This window comes from Equus caballus, chromosome 2, assembly GCF_041296265.1.
Source record: "Equus caballus isolate H_3958 breed thoroughbred chromosome 2, TB-T2T, whole genome shotgun sequence".
NCBI classification, from domain to species: Eukaryota; Metazoa; Chordata; class Mammalia; order Perissodactyla; family Equidae; genus Equus; species Equus caballus.
Genome location: NC_091685.1, coordinates 92,060,854 through 92,070,728, shown reverse-complemented (window position 1 = coordinate 92,070,728; position 9,875 = coordinate 92,060,854).

Genomic DNA, 9,875 nt, shown 5'->3' with positions numbered 1-9,875 from the left:
TCTTGGTTATGGGTCATAGTTTCCTAACTTTTCATATGCCTAATAATTTACTATTGTATGCTGGACATTGTTATGACACATTTTTGGGAGACTGGATTTTTTTCTTTCAAAGGCTCTTGAGTATTGCTCTGTAAGGCACAATAAATTACTAGCAGATCCCTTTGGTCCTGACAAGTCTGCTGTAATTTTTTCACTATATTGCACTTATTTTTGAAAATTTCAAAAATCTCTCATATGTGTATTTACACACACACCTACTTGCGTGAAGTTGAAACACCTCGTATGACTTGAAGATATATTACTAATTCTGAAATTATTACCTTCTATTATTATTCATTTCTTTGTAAATATATTCTATTTTCTTAATTACATTGTGAGCCTCAGGGATGGATCTGTATTTTATATATTTTTGTAGTCATGGCAATTGACACACAGCTGGCAATTGATAAAAGTTATTGTTTTTAATGACTGAAGAATGTCTTGCTGTGGTCCTTTGGGCTTTGCTCCAGTTCTTCTTCCATAGCTAGTCTTACTCCACTTGTGTGAGTAACAAACATTGAGTTTATTCATTCATTCACTCATACATCCATTCATCTCTTCACTCAGCAACTATTTACTGAGAACCCACTCTGTGCCAGTTCCTGTCCTGGTGCTATGATTACAACAATGAATGAGATGAACAGTGTTTACATCCTCATAGAATTTATGACTTAGTGGACGTCGAGAGTTTAGTGAAGCTACTTCATGGTATTGCCGCTTGCACATCCATTTTGTTTGGCCAGCAGGCCTGTGAGGGGCTTAAATTGACACCCCCATATGCAAGCACTGGATAACAGAGTCACAAGTAATTGTAGGTTCTTGATATAACTTCCCCGACAGCTCTTATGATAAACAATTTCCCCCACCCAGGGCCTTCCCCTTGTGTGCCCCTTAGATAAGCCCCCTGGGGAGCTTACCAAAAACCTGCTTTTTTGATTTGAATTGACCAAGCCAGGCTTAACTCAGAAGTCCCAAACTGCTCCACCCATGTAGCCTAAACAAAGCAGGTGCACCAGGTCCTGCCTCTCTCTCTGCCTGCACCCTGCCTTGACCTCCCTGTGTGACCCTTCAAGGTATGCTGTGTACTTCCTCCAGGACCCGTGAGTAATAAGCTTCAATATTTCAGTTTCTCTGTGGTCTTCTTTTGCTCATATCATCACCCTGTGCTCTACTTAACAAATATTAATTGAATAAAATCATAATGGTGGGAGAGACAAGTAATAAGGAACTAAATAAATAACCATATGAGATAAAATTAGTGTTCTATGAAGAACACATAAAACAAAGGAAAGGGATAGAAAATAAAGGAGGTATCTACTGTGGTGATGCTGATGCATTTGTGTTTTCAAAAATAGAGTTGTGAGGCAAGGCCCAGTTAAGTGAGCGTATATAAACAGAATAAGGGGTCAATTATCACATGTGATTTCAGGGGCATTAGAAAGGCTGCATTCTCCACTAAGCTTCTGAAATCCAGCTGTCTGAACTTTGTTCCTTTATCTTAAGACTTTATTGCCTTAAAATGCACATCCCTTTGGGAAAGTTACTATTTAGACTTTTACCTGTCAAATATTTCTGTGTGAATGAGTTTCAGAATTTTTATGAAGAGATGAAAATAATATTGCAAGAATGTATGGAGTCAGTGTAGTATAGTTGTTAAGAGTGTAAAGTGCCTGGGTTTTCAATCTTGGCTCTGCTACCCACCAGCTGTGTGGCCTTCATCAAATTACTTAATCTCCTCGTGTTTCCATTTCTTCAACTATAAGATGGGGATAATAATAACATCTATCTTAGTATCGTTGATAGGATGATGATATGTTATATTTTCAGAATTTTCATGGCCCCTCTAGAGGGATTACGCTTTCTCTGGAGGAGGATTACCCATCCCTACTCCATTGTCAGGCTTGAAATGTGAGTGTAAGTGATGTATCTAACTTATGAGCAGAAACTTTAAGAGCCATTGTATATGTGCGCCTTTCTCTTTTTACTCTCTGTCATAAGAAGGGTAATGTCTCACAAAGGGGTTTCCTCAGCCTAGATCCTGGAGCACAGAGGACAGGAAGCAAAGCCACAGCCAAAGTGAACATATAAGTGAGAAATCTATTGTGTCATCGTGAGCCACTGAAATTTGGGGTAATTTCTTATTGCTGCGTTCTATAGCCTAATCTTACCGATACATACGAATTATTTCAAACATGCTTATAGCAATATCTGGCACATAGTGTACATTAAATAAATAAGTAAGATCTTGAGGGAATCTGGCTGTTGAAGAGAGGCTGTAATAGAATTACAAATTTGCGAAGGCAGCAAAACTAAACTTCTTATCTACTTCTTTATTCTATCATAATTTTGTGCTATAGATATAAATATGGTGTTGTGTTATTGTTCTTAAGATCTGAGCCAGATATTAGAAATAAGACGCTGGCATTGAATGATTTGCGAATGTGCTGCGTTATGACTGTTTCCAAAGCATTTCTGATGGAGTCTTTACTCCGAAGCCCCTCTGTACCCTTCTTAAGAGTAGAGATTATATGGCCTATTAAAAAGTATGTACATCATGCCTGTTACAGTGTTCTCACAAAATGATCTCTCCTTTATGCTTTTTGACTAACTGGATAACCGATAGTTTGAAAAAAGGGGAGTTCTGTTCATCCTCTACGTGTTATGAGAGTGACCATGATTTTCCGAATCACATTCTACTTTTTTGTTAGCTAAGTAATTATAGTAAATTCTGAAGCTTATATTTCTCCTTAGACTTTTTTAATGGAAATTTAATTATTTCCAAGTTATTTTCACAGAAATTGTTTCTGATGGATTAACTAGGTAAAGGAAGAATGAGGAATATTTTCTCTTCATGTTTGCATCTACCAAAAAAGTCGTAGGTTTAAGAATATATTAGAAGTTGATCAAAGCAATAATACCTTTTTAAAAGGGTAGATTAAAAGAAATTGACTTGTAAAGTCATCCAACAATTTAAGTTTTGAAAATCTCTTCTATTAATATCAATATCTACTGAAAATTAGAGAAAAAATCCCAAATTACTGAATCGTTAAATATGCCTGTCAAATTGAATTAACTGCATTTCATTTTTAAACATTTAATTTACATTTGTATATTAAACATTTGTAGTATATAAATGTTCATGCAAAATATGTCAATGCTTTTAGAATTAAGGGCATTATGAATTTAGTGTAATTACCTGCTGCTTAGAAATTTGTCAGGATTTTAGGCTTGAAGTCCTAGTGGCTACCATATGCCAGCACAGAACACTTGGCTGGGCAGTGTTGGGCTCATAGCAGGCATTATTGACTGATTTTGCTAGTTCTATTCATGGGTAAGTGATTTGCTGGTAAGAAGTTAGACACTTTAGGTTAATATTACTCTGAGGGAATGAAATTATCTTTTTCAGCTTGTTACTTAGTAATTCTAGGTTCTAAGCTTTAGTCTCAAATATGTACATTTAATAACACATGTGCTTGTTGATGAATCATGAATGTGTAAACATAATTTTTTCTTTTTTTTTTTTTTTGGTAAGGAAGATGAGCTAACATCCATTGCCAATCTTCCTCTTTTTTCTTTTTCTTTGAGGAAGATTAGCCCTGAGCTAACCTCTGCTGCCAATCCTCCTCTTTTTTTGCTAAGGAAGATTGGCCCTGAGCTAACATCTGTGCCCATCTTCCTCTATTTTATATGTGGGATGCCTGCCACAGCATGGCTTGATAAGCAGTGTGTACGTTCGCACTTGGGACCCGAACCAGTGAACCCTGGGCCACTGAAGTGAAGCATGCAAATTTAACTGCTGCGCCACTTCTTTCTGCTTGAGGAAGATTGTCGCTGAGCTAACATCTGTGTCAATCTTCCTCTATTTTGTACATGGGATGCTGCCACAGCATGGCTTGTTGAGGGGTGCATAAGTTCTCAGGGATCCAAACCTGCGAACACCAGGCCGTGGCAGCAGAGTGTGCAAACTTAACCACTACGCCACCCAGCTGACCTCCCATAATTTCTTCTTTTTGATATTAGTATGCTTTACATTAAGATAAATTAATGTAATTGAATTCCTTTTCCTATACTCAAACTTTCTGTACTTAAATTGTGAATTGTCTACACTCCATCTTGGCCATTCTTCTTTAAATACCATGCTCTTTTGACTTCCAAATTGTTACCTCTAGCCTGACTTCTACTCTGAGTTCTGGACTTTGATGTCTAACCGCCTTGCTGACTTCTCCTGTAGAAGGTTTAATAGGCGTCTCACATTTGTGTCTAAAGTACAGCTTTTCATCTCACTCTCAAACTTTGATCTTCCTCTAGCCTTTCCCGTCTTAGTAAATGGTACTACCAGTCAACAAATTGCTCGAAGAAAAACTCTAGGATCCCTTCTGATATTCCCCTTTCTCTTGCCATCTCCATCCAGTCTCATCAGCAAATTTTGCAGATTGTGCCTTAAAAATATATTTCAAAGCATTTGCTTTTGTCCATCTTCATTGACCCCCTTTTATTCTTAGTGACTCTCATCTGTCTCTTGCCTGGATTACTGCGGGAAACTCCCAACAGGTCTCCAAAATTCCCCTCCTGCCCTCCTCTATTCTCTTCCCTTACACAAGAGCCGAAGTTGTCTTTCAAAAGCATAGATAAGTTCACATCTCTTCCATGTTTAAAAGTTTGGAATGGCTTCCCTTTGGTATGTAGAATAAAATCTGAATTCTTTATTCTGGTCTGAAGATATTTATATGATCTGGTACCTGCCTATTTCTTTAACTTCATCTGGTGCCACTCTTTCCCACTCATTCTACTCATTCAATTACAACATCCTCCTTTGTATTCCACAAGCATGCCAAACTATCTCTTGCCTCAGAGCCTTTGCATTGTTGTTCTCTGCTGGAATGCTTCCTCTTTTGGCTTTTCATACTGCTGTATTCTTATCTTGCAGGTCTCATCTCAAATGTTTCTCCCTCAGAAAGTTGTCCCCTGATGGGAAGGTGGTCGCTTCTCCATTATTATCTATCACATCCCATTTATTTCCTTCAAGCTTTTATAACAATCTGTCTTGTTTATTTACTGACTTGTTAAGACATCGTTTGTGTCCCTCACCTTGAATGTTGGCTCCATGCATGTTGCCTTTCTGTCTTGTCCACTATAATGGACAATATCCTTAGTGCTTGTTGCTTCAATAATGACAGTTCAGGACATGTAGTTTAAAAGCTAGAATAAACCTGTGGCACCTTGACAATTAGCAAAGGTGAATACATAACTGCATCGGGAAGCTTGATTTTGAATGAATTATGCCGCCTTAAAAATAAATTATAGTTTTCTACAATGTGTAAGATGAACAAAATAAAGGCTTAATTTCTTATAGCTCTGATGACTTCTGTCCTTCCTTCTTTCCCTTTCTTCTTCCCTTTTTTTCTTTTAACCTAGATTGAACCTGAGTACATAGTTGAATGGCAGATTTAGTATCAGAAACTCTTTGAGCTGGAAAGGATGAATAATATCATGTAGTTTATTTACTGAATAAGAAACAGAGGTTCAAAAATGAGGGATTTTTTTTACCCCAGGGTCATAGAGGGAAAAGTCCAGGAATTATTTTTTCTTCTTATATATTCTTTTTATTATGTCAATAATAACTGTCCATTGGAAAATACAGAAAATATAGAAAATTAAATTAACATCACCTGAAATTCTACCTTTTAGATATAACAACTATCAATGTTTTGTGGTATATCTTTCAGGAACTGCTTCTGTGTATATTCAATGTATATATACACATTGTGTATATATACAATGTGTATATATACAAATAAACCAATCCAAATTTCAGGAATAGCTCTGAGACATATTCACTAATATAAATAAACCAATACAAACCTACATGTATATTTATATATATGTATATCTATATCTATCATCTATCTATCTATAGATCATCTATCTATCATCAATCAATGTATCTATGTACTCATTCTAAATAAACACATCTTCTTCCTTCGCTTAATAATGTTATAATATCCTTCTTTTCTGCCATCAAATATACATCTAAGTCCAGGGGAGATAGTCAAAATCTTTAATGATTACTGCTTCACAGGCACCAGGAAGTCAGTAACCTGGGGGTTTAGTGCATCAGTCTTTTAATCACTAGATCAGGAGGTAGGGCTGCAGTCACCCAGGGGGAGGCTCAGGAGATTATCCAGGCATTGGATAGAAGGCAGTATTAGTTGCCAAATGCTATAGATCAACTCCATAATCATCATTTTTAGTTATTGTATATTGTTCCATGATGTGGTAGGTAGAATTATGGCCCCCTACAAACGTCCCACCCTAATCCCAGGAGCCTGTGAATATGAGGAGATATCACTTCCATAGTTGTATTATGTTATATGGCAAAGTTGGCCTTAAGATAGTGAAATTATCTGGGTGAGCTTAATGTAATCACACGAGCCCTTAAAAGCAAGGAACTTTTACTGGTGTTGCAGAAGGGGAAATTAGAGAGCTGTGAAGCCTGAGGACTCCCTCTGCCATTGTTGCTTCCAAGATGGAGGTGGCCTCAATTGCTAAGAATGGCCCTTGGCTCTCAGCCAGCATAGAAATAGAGACCTTAGTCCTATAACCGCAAGGAACTAACTTCTGCCAACGAGCTAATTGAGTCTGGAAGCAGATTTTATCCTAGATCTGTCAGATAAAGAACACAGCTCAGCAGATAGCTTGATTTTGGTCTTGTGAGACCCTAAGCAGAAAACCCAGCCAAATCTGCCTGGACTTTTGACCTATGCAACTAATAAATGAATACTGTTCTAAGCAGCTAAATTTGTAGTAATTTGTTACAGCAGCAATAGGAAACTAATATACTTAGTATGAGGGTACAATAAATTATTTGACCAATTATTTATTTTTAGGTGTTTAGGTAGAATCTTGATTTTGTCTGTTTTTATGCTAGCATGAGAAAGAAACATCAATAAGTAGTTTTGTGCTTTCATCATTTCTCATTTGTCTGATTATTTCCTGAGGTAAATTCTTAGAAATGGAATTGCTGGGTCAAAATTTTTAAAGGCTTTTTGTACACACTGTCAAATTGCTCTCTGAATTTTTTTCTTTTTTTACAATTTACATTTCTAACCCCTTGTTTTACCCACCATTGTAACACTGGTTGTTTTTTATTCTTTTTAGTATTCGATGATATGATAGGCAAAATATTAGTACTACATTGTTGTTTTAATTTGCATTTCTTTGATTACTAGCGGATGCAGAACATGTTTAAAAGTTTAGGGATGATAAGTGGTGATAAGCTTATTGTTCTCTGACACCAAATGTATTCAGCCATGGACATTCTAGATTGTTCAAGCAAACAACTAATGAAAAGTTTAAAAAAAATATTGAGTTAATTCACATATATATACATATATATATACTCAAAATTTGGAGGACAATAACAATATATTAATAGTCAATTGCAGTTTCATAAAATTTACAGGTAAGATTCTACAAAGAACTGTTATTTCAGATAGAGGTTGAGAAGTTAGATACAAAACCAGACGTTTGGAGAGAAAAGAAATTTTTTTCCAATTATTTTATTAAGGTCATACTGTTTTATAACATCGTATAATTTCAGGTGTACATTATTATTTATCAGTTTCTGTATAGACTACTCCATGCTCACCACTAATAGTCTAATTTTTATCCATCAACATACCTATGTGCCCCTTTCTCTCAGCCGCCAACCCCCTTCCACTTTGGTAACCACTAATCTGTTCTCTTCGTCTATGTGTTTGTTTATCTTCCACATATGAGTGAAATCATGCAGTGTTGGTCTTTGTCTGGCTTATTTCGCTTAACATCATACCCTCAAGGTCCGTCCGTGTTGTTGCGAATGGGACAATTTTGTCTTTTTTATGGCTGAGTAGTATTCCATTGTATATAAATATACCGCATCTTCTTTATCCATTCATTAGTTGATGGGCACTTGGGTTGCTTCCACATATTGGCTATTGTGAATAATGCTGCAATGAACATAGGGGTTCATAAATCTCTTTGAATTATTGATTTCAATTTCTTTGGATAAATACCTAATAGTGGGATAGCTGATCATATAGTATTTCTATTTTTAGTTTTCTGAGAAATCTCTATACTGTTTTCCATATTGGCTGCACCAGTTTGCATTCCCACCTGTGGTATATGAGGGTTCCCTTTTCTCCATATCCTCTCCAACAATTGTTATTTTTTGTCTTGGTGATTATAGCCATTCTAATGGGTATAAGGTGATATCTCAACATAGGTTTGATTTGCATTTTCCTGATGATTAGTGATGTTGAACATCTTTTCATGTGCCTATTGGCCATCTATATATCTTCTTTGGAAAAATATCTGTTCATATGCTCTGCCCATTTTTTGATCAGGTCGCTTGATTTTTTGTTGTTGAGTTGTGTGAGTTCTTTATATATTTTGTTGGATATATGATTTGAAAATATTTCTCCCAGTGGTGGGTTGTCTTTTTGTTTTGTTCCTGGTTTCCTTTGCCTTGCAGAAGCTATTTAGCCTGATGAAGTCCCATTTATTTATTTTTTCTTTTGTTTCCCTCACCCAAGTAGACATGGTATTTGAAAAGATGCTTTTAAGACAGATGTCAAAGAGTGTATGCCTAAATTTTCTTCTAGGAGTTTTATGGTTTCAAGTCTTACCTTCAAGTCTTTAATCCATTTTCAGTTAATTTTTAACAGCAACTTTGCTGTAGTTGTTGATTACTTCTAATAGTTTTCTGATGGGTTCTTTAGAACTTTCTATATATAGAATCATGTCATCTACAAACAGTGAGAGTATCATTTCTTCTTACCATAGTGCTAGACAATGGTCTACTTTCGTTCTTTTGCATGTGGCTGTCCGGTTTTCCCAACACCATTCATTGAAGAGACTTTCTTTTTTCCATTGTATGTTCTTGGCTCCTTTGTTGAAGATTAACTGTCCACAGATGCGTGGTTTTATTTCTAGGCTTTCAGCTCTGTTCCATTGATCTGTGTGTCTATTTTTGTGCCACTACCATGCTGTTTTGATTACTATAGCTTTGTAATATATTTTGAAGTCAGGGATTGTGATGTCTCCAGCTTTGTTCTTTTTTCTCAGGATTGCTTTGACTATTCAGAGTCTTTTGTTCTTGTATATAAGTTTTAGGATTCTTTGTTCTATTTCCATGAAGACTGTCATTGGGATTCTGATTGGGAGTGCATTGAATCTGTAGATTGCTTTAGGTAACATGGGCATTTCAACTATGTTTATTCTTCCAATCCATATGCATGAAATATCTTTCCATTTCTCTTTATCTTCTTCATTTTCTATCAATAATGTCTTATCATTTTCATTGTATAGGTCTTTCACCTCTTTGGTTAAATTTATTCCTAGATATTTTATTATTTTTGTTGCGATTGTAAATGAGGATTGTATTCTTGACTTCTGTTTTTGCTAGTTTGTCTTTAGTGTATAGAAATGCAACTGATTTTTCTAAGTTTATTTTGTACCCTGCAACTTTGCTGTAGTTGTTGATTACTTCTAATAGTTTTCTGATGGATTCTTTAGGACTTTCTATATATAGCATCATGTTGTCTGCAAACAGCAAGAGTTTTACTTCTTCTTTCCAATGTGGATAGCTTCAGTTTCTTTTTCTTGCCTCATTGCTCTGGCCCAAACCTCCAGTACTGTGTGGAATAGGAGTAGTGAGAGTGAGCACCCTGTCTTGTTCCTGTTCTCAGAGGGATGACTTTTAGTTTTTCACCATTAAGTATGATGTTGGCTGTGCGTTTGTCAAATACAGCCTTTACTATGTTGAGATAATTTCCTTCTATACTTATTTTATTGAG